Source organism: Phodopus roborovskii, unplaced genomic scaffold, assembly GCF_943737965.1.
Source record: "Phodopus roborovskii unplaced genomic scaffold, PHOROB, whole genome shotgun sequence".
NCBI classification, from domain to species: domain Eukaryota; kingdom Metazoa; phylum Chordata; class Mammalia; order Rodentia; family Cricetidae; genus Phodopus; species Phodopus roborovskii.
The window spans coordinates 8389562-8401015 of NW_026126547.1; positions in this window are offsets into that span (position 1 = coordinate 8389562).

The following is an 11454-nucleotide window of genomic DNA, read 5'->3' on the forward strand; positions in this document are numbered from 1 at the left end:
GAACATATAAGAAAATTGAACCACTATGTGTAGGAAAACCAGCCTTACAGACTACAGCCAGGATTTCTGCATCTTCTTAGAATCCCCCATGACAGCGCCCCTTATTAGCAGGAAGTAGTTTGGAAAGAACAACGCCCAAATTCCCAAATATTGTCTATAAATGTTTGTTTTCATTTAAATGGACTTGGTTATATAAAATAAATAAATAAATAAATAAGAAACCATCCTGAGTGAGGTAAATCATCCATATATGATTTTAGACATAGACACAAGGATCACCAGCCTACAATTCACACATCAGAGAAACTAGGATAAGAGGGAGCCTAAGAGAGGTACAAGTTTTCCCCAGAAAATGGAAAGAAAAAAGATCTACTGAGCATATTGGGAGCAAGCGGGGCAGGGCAGTGAGTGGATAGGGAGTTAGGAGAAAGTTTTCATTCCAGCCTGGTCCCATAATAGAGGGGAGGAGCATTATAGGTTTGAAGAGAAAACTATCACTAGGGAATTGTCCAGAGACATACAAGGATGATGCCAAATAACAATCTAAGCTATAGTAGAGACTAACTTAAATTCTCTTCCCTGGTAATATGATAATTACCTTTTATGCCATCTTAGAGCCCTCATCTAGTAGCTAATGGACTCAGAAGCAGACACCCACAGCTGAACTCCTGGAATCCAGTTAGAGAGAAGAAGTGATGAGCAAAGGGGTCGAGACCAGACTGAAGAAAGCCATAAACACAGTGGACCTGAACAAGGGGGAGCTCATGAACTCCAGACTAATAGCTGGGAAACCAGCAAAGGATCTAACTAGACCCCCCTGAAAGTGGGTCTCAGTTAAAAGGCCTGGGTTCCTCTAACAGTGGAACCAGGATGCATATTCCTTGTATGAAAGGACTTTGGGGTACATTCCCCATGGAGGGATACTCCCTTAGACTAGAGACAGGAGAGAGGGCCTTTGCCATACCAAAAAATTACTTAACAGATTTTGATGATCCCTCCTGGAAGGGCTCACCCTCCCTGGGCAGTGTGTGCAGAATGGGTCAGGGGGTTCAGGGAGCAAGGGAGAATGGGAGTGAGAAGGAACTAGGAACAATATGTAAAATAAGAAAATAAAATAATAACAAACAAAAAATGATCCATAAAAGCTGATCTGTCATCAATGATTTATTTAGATCATCAGAAAGTGACAAAGTTTACATAGAATATGGGTGAATGATATTCTGATAGATTAATAATTATATATTAAATAAACTTGTAATCAAGCCACATACTTTTTAAAGAGGCAACTAAATTGGAGATATTTTTAATTTGATTAAAATTGTTTGTGTGTGTGTGTTTTTATGTGTATGTATGTATGCATCACTGTCCTAAAAATGTTCTAGTATGAAAAGAGAAAACTTTTCAGAAAATATAACATGTAAAAGAATATACAAATCACCAACCTTGCAGCAATTCAGAGAGGCCTCAAGTATAAAACACAGAGAGGATACTGTGTGAAGATAAATATAAACACATGGATCTAGAAGTAGGAAGTAAATTGTTACATTGGTGAGGTAGTGCTTAGGATGGTGTCTGTCTTAAAGTCCTTGTCCTGGTGGGGCATGGGCTCGAGAAATTTCCTCCCTCCATCATTACAACATGAATGAACCCTGTGGATACAGACTCTGCAAAGTGCAATATCTATAGACAGAGATCATTTTCATGAATCACACAAGGAAGCTTACAATGTAGAGCTGGGAACAGAGAAAAGAATCATGTAAAGTTTAAAATACACTGCACATGTTTTATTAGGGAAGACTGAAGTGGAATGAATATATCCAGCAAACTAGTGTGCTTGCCTATATCATAGGAATATGTGCATACCAGGCCCAGACCAGGAAGGAAGCTGAGTCCAGGAAAGAGGTAATCACTATAATATTGGCTCTCTGTGGAAAACAAAATGCAATCCAGCTAAGGGGTGCAAGAAACAGCTCAAACAGGCAGAATAGTTAAATTCATCCTAAGGTGATCTGGAATAAGACTGAAAATCAATTCAGTGGGAAGAAGATGAAATCTGGCATCCTTAAGTCTTGCAAATAGGTGATAAACTAGTCTCACATATTCTCTTTCAGAAAATTTAAATGGTTTTTAATAGGCAATTTTTGTTCTTTTTGTAAGGAGCTTTTGCAGAAAATGATTTTCTACAGAATTACTTTTAGGGACACAAACATAACCAAATTAGTTGTTACAAATATACAAGGTACTTATACTGTCATTTTACCTTGTTTTCTTATTATCCAAATTTTGTGACATAGAAGATTTAAAATAAGTGGCAAACAAATTAAATTACAGTTTGTGGATGATGAAACATGTGTAATACCTATTAGCTTTTTACAATCAAGGAATTGAAGGAAAACTAAGAGCACATGGGAAAATATAGGAAAGATTTTTGCTATTACTTTGTGTAATAGTTAAGATTTCCTATAAGAAACTGCCTTATCATTGTGGAACCGAAACATCCTAAGAGATCAGGGTGATGCAATCGATGGAAGAAGACTGATGTCACAGAGACCCAAAGAGGCAAAGTTCTCCGTAATTCAAATTTTGTGCCTTTTCTGAGTCTTTAACTGATTGAGTAAGGTCCAACTATATCAGGAATGCAAATCTGAAAGCTGTAAATATGAGCTCATAGAGACTATGACAGCACACACAAGAACTGCATATGTTCAAGCAAGCACTGCATGAGGCAGAGGGGCAAAAAGAAGAAAGACCCAAAGAAAGGGAAGGATAATATTTAGGGACAGCATCTTTCCAGTTCATGGCCTGTTGTAGTGAATGACTTACCCTCAGTGTTCAGAGTGTGACATTCTTTGTATCATTCTTAGGGCATATGACCATATTATGTGTCATGCCTGTTCTGTATTACAAACAACATTTGATATTGGGGTTATTTTAGCTTTTAAACTTGTTAAAAGTTCCTTGTACTAGTTGTTTGGTTGATATTTAAAAATGTTTATACCTAAGGGCTGCTTCATGTAAGCTACTCACTAACCAGATTGAAATTTAATTTCACTGGAAGCTGTATGCTATTCAGTTTAACAACTAAACCCCAGAGGTAACGCTGTGATTGTGGCCATCTGGTCTGCTGTTAGAAAAAAATAAAAATAAAAAAATAGATAAATAAATAAATACCGTAAGGGCCAGATATTAAATATGGTTTGTGCATGTCCAAACAGTCTATCCTTTAATAGCATCTTCTCTTCCTCATTACCAAAATACACTACTCTGTTCTCATACCTGTTTGTAAAGGATTCAATCTCTCATCAAAATATTTTTTATAGAGCGCTCATCCCTTCATCCTTAATGCTACAGCAACTATACCACTACAGTGTGTGGTAAAATGTGGAGGACCACTGCTCATGGGAAGACCATGGAAGCTTTTCTCCACCACTTCTATAAAACGTGTTCATTTTTTCTGCACTTTGGAATAAGTGCACACATACATTTATCCATGCAAATTTACTAGAAATGACAACATTGGTATAAATGTAAAAGTGTTCAATAATGTAGAATTTTTAAATGAACAGCTGAATTAAAATATAATACAAGCAGTCATATTTACACTAGCTTATAATTCAGCTTTGGGAGGTCAAAGCAAGAAAAAATTGAGTTCAAACCTAGTCTGGGATGTAAAGAAAGTTCGGATATCTAAAAAATAGGATAAAATTTTATGCTACATGAATATATATACATATGCTACATATGTTTTATAATAAAAGCATCCTACAAACTTTTTGTGAAAACAGTTTTGTGAGGGTAAAACATCCAAAGTCATAGGACGTATTTGGAAAATATGAGGTTTGTGTATGTATAAAGATCTATCACAAGAAAAGAGATACCATAATAGAGGGAGCCATTATAGATTCAAAGAGAAATGTGGCATTAGGGAATGTCCAGAGATTTACAAATATGACTCCAACTAAGAATCTAAGGAATAGTGAAGAGGCTACCTTAAATGGCCTTGCCCAATAATAGGATTGATGACTACCTTATATGCCATACCAGAGCCTTCATCCAGTAGCTAATGGAGGCAGAAGCAGACACCCAAAGCTGAACCCTGAAACAAACTTCTGGAATCCAGTTGTAGAGAGGGAGGAGTGATAAACAAAGGAGTCAAAACCATGCTCAAAAAAAAAAAAAAAAAAAAAAAAAACTACAGACACAGCTGACCTCAACAAGGGGGAGCTAATGGACCCCAGGGACAGCTGGGAAACCAGCAAGGATGCACCCAGATCCCCTGAATGTTAATGTCAGTTAGGAGGTCTGGGAAATCTCTGGGGCCTCTGGTAGTGGATTAATATTTATCCCTTGTAAACAAATGGACTTTGGGAGCCTATTCCACATAGAAGGATGTTCTATGAACCTAGACACAAGGAGGAGGGCCTAGGCCCTACTCCAAATGAAATGACAGACTTTGAAGATTACCCATGGAAGGCCTAACCCTCCCTTCAGAGCAGAAAGTGAATGAGATGGGGGGAGCGATGGGCATCAGAGGAGAAGGGTAGGGAGAGGAACTGGGTTTGACATGTAAAACAAGCTTGTTTCTAATTTAAATTAAAAGATCTACCACAAACTTAATAACTGAACATTTTACGACATGAATAAATTACACATGCCCATTTGAATAGTGAGTAGAAGTAGACCCTCTCCACTATTTTTATTTTCTTTTTTGTCTCGTCTTATTGGGAGGGCTGGTCTAAATTTCTTGAGGAACATAACATACATTATGCAGAACTTGCATAATTTGCAGTACTTGGCTACTTCTGTTTTTTTTTTCTTTCTAACAAAAAGGAAGGCATCAACAGGAACCTTAGTGATGCTAAGAAGAAAGTCAACCAATCATGAATCTTTTTTGAGAATATCCATTGTGTATGTTGTCGTTTTAATCCCCAGCTCTTTGAATAGCTATTTCCTCTCCTTCCTCAACCTCTTCTCTTTCATCCTCCACCTGCTGTTAATTCCAGTTTATGTTGCCAAAATACTCTTAGTAGTGGGACCATCTTTGTAGTATTGTCCAACTACCAGTAATCACAGTATTAAAGAAAACTAATATCAATGTTACTTGTTTCTCAGTTGCTGGTAGGATTTTACGCTTTTTGATAAAGAATTTGGTCTGGCTTGAGGTTATAGAGGTTTTATGTATGCTGTCACAATTTCTGTGATTTATATATGTGTATAAGTGCTCTGTTGTGTCCAGAACGAAAACTCCAGCTGACACATACAATCTCTCCCTTCTCTGTTCTGTGAAGATCCATATATGTAGGGGTGTGGTATATACATCTCATTGAGAAATGAGCACTGCACCATTTCTTGTTACCTTGGCCAGATAACTTGTTTATGTTATTAAACATCTATTATAAGAAGAATCCTTTCTGAAGAGAGCTAAGAGATGTACTGATCTCACAATTTTATTAGTTCTATTCTCTGCTCATTCTAAACTATCCTTTCTTGTTTTATTAAACTTATTTTAAAAGAATGTATTACGTGAGACATGTGGGTGTTGCTGTAAATTGAACTCATTTTCTCTAGAAGAGCAACCAGTGGTCTTAACTGCTAAGCCATCCTCTAGTTTCCAGAAATGTTTATGTAAGTTCCTTTCTTGCAGGTTATTTTGATCACCCACAATGTCTTACAAAAGGTTTTAAATAAATTCCACTAAATCCAACACAAATTTTTGGCCTCCATGGCCATTACATGCTTGAGGTATAAACAAACACATAGGTAAAACACTTTTATACACACACACACACACACACACACACACACACACACACACCTAATTTTAATACCAGCAGATGTTCCAGCATACACAGTTCTTGTCACTAACCCTGATGATGTTGATTCAAACCCCCGTGGTTGAAGGAGAAAAATGATTCCGTCACACACACTCCCTCAATAATTGTGACAAAACTATAAAAAAAAAAGTACAGCTCAATGTTACTTCTCTTAGCCCATTTCCTACATTGTCATTAATTTGCTGTAGGTTGTTAAACCTATAATGATTAAGATCTTAGAACAATTCTAAGAAGGCAGCCACTATCCAATGTAGCTGTTAAATACTGAAATATCATTAGTCCCATTTGTCCTTAAAAACTCAAGTATAAGCCAGATTTTAAAAATATAGCAAAAGGCAGGGAAATAAAACACACTTCACTAATAATTCTTATATTTAACCAAATGTTTAGAGAAGAAACATTTTGATTACATGTGATGTGAGATAAGTTTAATGAGTATGTTACATAGTAGATATTTGATTATACTATTAATCTTACCTCTTTCATTTCATATTTATCTTATGAGCTCTAGAGAACTTGGAATGTTACCTGGCTGGCATTTTTGGCTGACAGTATAATTCATATAAAATTTCATTAATCTAAAAAACCATAAAGTCTATGTTAATAAGATTTGTGTTACCACAATAAAATAGCTGTGACAAATAATTTATGAGGAAAATGTTTATTTTTCACTCATAACCTTTGAGGCTCCAGTACAGGATTAGGTATTGCAGTTTGTCTGAATTCTGACAATGAATGCAGGAATGTATGTGAGACTAAGCCTTCACATAATGCATGTGACTCAATGTGTGCTTTGCCTTCTTTCAAACTTGGGTTTAGTGTTCTATGTGCTCTTTATTCCCTCCCATAATCTTATTGGAGATGGATGGTTTTCCGTTGTTAACAGAACATAGCTGTGAGTCAGATGGTGCATGACAGAAAGATAAACTTTGCTGATTGTAATTTTATTTATTATAAATGAACTATGGGAATGATAAAGACAAGTTTTCTTCATGATTTTATTCCATGTAGATATAAAATACAAGTATCAACAGACGTATCAATATTGCTTGAAGTGCAATTCTTTTAGAGAAATATTTTGTTTTCATTTGATTACTTTGGTAAATCATGCAATGCCAAAAAAGGAGTCATTTAGTCTGTGATATATTTTAGTATGTAATATCTAATTATGCACAGAACCAGTGCCATCCCTTTACCTGGCAGATATCATCTGGGGTAATTTTAAAAGGCTGCTAAATTGCTATTTTATGGGATTTTTTGTTTGCTTGTTTCTTTATTTTGTACTATATCTCCATTTCAAACCCTGAATATGTTTTATTTCTCTGAAAGAATACCTACGACAAATAAATTCTAAAGCGTGAACAAAATAATTGTACTGATTTTCTTTGTTTTGAATAAAGTGCATTATTGCCTATTACTTTGTCTGGGATTTTTAACATAGCCTTGGAATATTCAAAGTATAAAAGAATGTCAATGTCTAATGTACTTTAGCAGTACACCTTAGATTTTGCTTATCTTTAGTCATTGCTTTTTAATATTTCAGAAATGACAACAGAACAGACAATGAAGCATCCTGTTCCTGGAAACCAAGTTTGGAAAAACAGGTTTTAAAAATGTACATAAACCCTCTGGATTTATCTCTGCCAAGCCCTTGCATATAAGAACTCCTTAGATGGTAGAGGGCATAGGTCCAGAGGAAACACAGTATTGCCCTTGGGAACATATTAGCATGCATGGAGCCTTGCAGTAAGCTGAAGTCATTCACAGATACACCATTTCCACTGTTTTTGAGTTAGATCCAACTATAAGCAGAATGGCTGTCAGCACTTTCATACAGGTAGAAAAGGCATGGTGACTCTCTTGCCTTTGCACAAAATTAAGGAGAATGTCACACCAGAAATTGTAAAAATACAAACATTTTCTAAACTTCAATGAGAAACATGTATTTTTACTGTTTTCTTCACAGTAAGTTCAAGGATTATACAGACCCTAACCTTCACCAATGAAGACTTCCCACATCTCTCTGTCACACAGAACGACAGACTTAGAGTGCATTTTAGAATCCTTTAATTTGCCTTAATAACTTAAGCATATCCAATATCTGTACTGAAGGTATGGATTCCCCCTCACTTTGATTTTCAGTAGACATTTATACTATGAATAATTATTTCACTATAAAGCAGTTACCTTAACTCCTAAAGTTCTGTAAAATACCTGACACAACATGGATTAATATTTTTGTTGTTTGACTAGCACATATTCAAAATAAAATTGAAGAGTTACCATTTTATTACTTAGGCTTCTAATTTAAATTTAATCTATAATTTAAAGACTATATTGAACATTATTTTTATCACAAAACTTTAATGGTTTATTTAATTTATCCAAACTTTTTAACCATGACACCATTCAGATCCCATATGTCCATCATCAGGAGATTTCTAAAATGCAATGAAATGACTACCTATTGTAGTGAATCAAGAATATCAGGAGTACTATGAAAAGGGATACACAGATACATTTTCCAGTAAGAGTTTTCAGTTAGTTTGTTAAATATAATAAACATGATAGAACTCTGGTGTAGTTCTCTGACGTAGGGAAGATGGACATAGTCTTTATGATGAGCAAAAACAATAATTTCACAAATGAGAATTCTATTCACCCCTCCTAAAATTATAAGGATTGAACTTTACCTCAATTTTCCTTCCTTGATGTCAGAATATTTTACATTACCAATATTCCATGAATTTTACTTGACTTTATAAAGTTAATATACAATATGATCCCTTCTGTAGTACCTATCAGGAATATGATAGATTTTCTCATTATCTGAGAGCTAAACAGCTAGTTTTTTGTTTTGGTTTTGTTTTTGATTTTTTGGTCTGACTTTGGCTTACTAAATATCCCTGAAGGTAGAAATATTAAAAAAACAAGGAAAACATTTGGTAAATTAGCCAAAATGGAAAAATACAAACAAACACATGTGAAAGCCACCTGTTACCATGATAAAATTATTGCTGAGATGGACACAGGTGTGAGGCTGGTAGCACTGTGTACAGATAAAGAACAAACATGTAATTGCGGTTAAACAATTGCCTGTTTGGGTGATGGTTTGAAAATAATGAGCTTCATAATATTAAAGAGAAAAACTGTACTCTGTTTCCCTTAAAACAAAGTGTATACATATATAGAAAGACAGACAGATGATAGATAGACAGACAGACAGACAGACAGACAGACAGACAGACAGATAGACAGAATGACAATAGAGTACTGGTAGAAGTTATAAGAGATATAAAACTGCAGTACATCATGCAAATAAAAAGGAAGGAAAAGTTAAGAGAAATACATAAAAAAGGAGAATGATAAAATTTATTTTTTCATAATGAAATAAAACAGTAAATAGAACAGTGGAAAAGACCATTGGATGTATGTGTTAATGAACAGTTCTATTTTTAAAATTCAAAAAAATGAAATTCAAGGACACAGATAAAATAAGAAACTAAACAAGGAAATATATTAACAAAATGTCTTATTTCCATAGTAATAAATACTATATTATACTATACAGAAAAAGTGTAGAAAGTAGGAAAAAAAGGAACAATGAAGATGCTTTATAGAAATTGCATAGAAAACAAATACTACAGATGTAGGGGAACATTCTTCGACAAATAAACCATGTATAAATTCAAAAGGAAAATTCAAGGGAGCAAAAGGTTAAAGCTAAATAATCAAATAGGAAATAGGAATATGCCTATATGGTTTGGAAAAACAAATTGACATTTAATAGCTTCAATAAACACCAGCCTAGCTGAGTTCAATGGTGTAATTCCTGTAAACATTAAAGGATGCCATTACACCAGTTCTCTAGTCTCTCTCAAATTACGGAAGCAGCAGGGAGATTTTATCACCATTTCTATGGTGTCAGGGTTTCCTAATACAAAAGGTATAGGTATTTCCAAAATAAAATCCTAGAACTCAATATCTCCTAGAACATAGATTTAAAGAACTTAAACTTATAGAATATTCAGCCTGAATGCTTTACATAAGTTATACACTGTGGTGACATGAGGTGTATGCCAATTCTTCAAAACTGATTCAATATCTGAAAATAAGTTAATATATTAATTTACTATAAAGAATAAAATGTTTTTCAACTCTGCATGAATGGATTCAGAAGAAACATTAGACAGAAGCATACACCTATTCATTATGAAATCACACATTATGAAATCAGCAAAGGAAAATATAGAAAATAATATCCTTAAACCCCAAAAATAGCATCATATTAATTGGGAATAGCCTAATTTTGTCACTAAGTTAAAAATGGGACTTCAATTTTTATAGTATTCAATTATGGATGGTAATTGCTTTCTTACATACCAAAAGAAAAATTGAAATTCTAAATGAAAATATAAACGAGGGAGCCAATATTGGTTTGAAGATAAAGTTGAACACAAAGAAAGGTCGAGGGAACTACAAGACTGCTCCCAACTAACAATCTCAGCTCCCGTGGAAAGGCTATCATAAATGCCCTTCCCGGAGAGTGAGATCAACAACTAACTTCTCCATGGAGTCCTCAACTAATGCCTGTTGAAAACAGGAGCAAACACCCATACATAAACACTGAGTCGAACTAGAACCCAGAAGCAGATGGAGAGGACAAGACCATGCGGTAGAAGTACATAGAGACAGCTTACCTGAACAAGGAGGAGCTAAGGGCCACTAGACTGATAGCTGGGAAGCCAACAGGGGTCTGACTCGGACCCCCCTGAATATGGGTCTCAGCCAGAAGGTCTGAGCAGTCTAAGAGACCTCAGACAGTGGAGCCAGGATGTATCCCTGTGCACAAAAGGACTTTGCAAACATATCCCCCATGGAGGGATAACTGCCTTATTCTAGAGATAGGAGAGAAGCCCTAGTCCCTACTTCATAGGACCTGTCAGATCTACATGACCCCAACTGGATGGCATTCCCCTACATATGGTATTGTGGTGGGGGGTTGGGAGGGGAGGGTGTTTAGAGTGCATGGGAGATGGCAGAGATGGTAAAAGGGAGGGAAGGAGGGAGGGAGAGTTGGAGGGGAGGGAGGAAGAGGGAACTGGGATCGACATGTAAAATAATAAATTAAAAAAAAAAAAAAACGCTTTGACTCCAAAATTTAAGTTGAAGAACAAGTTACTGGGGAAAAGTATTTCAATTTTTGTTTCCACAGAAAATGAAAAGATGTGGATTCCTTCCAGACTAATGTGGTTTGATCACACCAGACCGCCTGAAACAGAGTACAAGCTGATCCTACATTCCAAACAGCTGGACAAAACAGCCCTACAGACTACAGCTAGGATATCTGAATCTTCTTCGAATCCCCCAAGACAGCGCCCCTTACCAGCAGGAAGTAGTTTGGAAAGAACGACGCCCAAATTCACAAATATTGTGTATAAATGTTTGTTTTCGTTTAATTGGACTTTATTATATAAAATTAAATAAAAAACATAAATAAAAAAAAGAAAATATAATATATACTTCATTGGAATTGTTAATTTAAAGCCAATAAGACATGTAGAAGACAAATATAGGAAACATTTTTAATTAAACTATATGAATAACAAAGTATAGATTG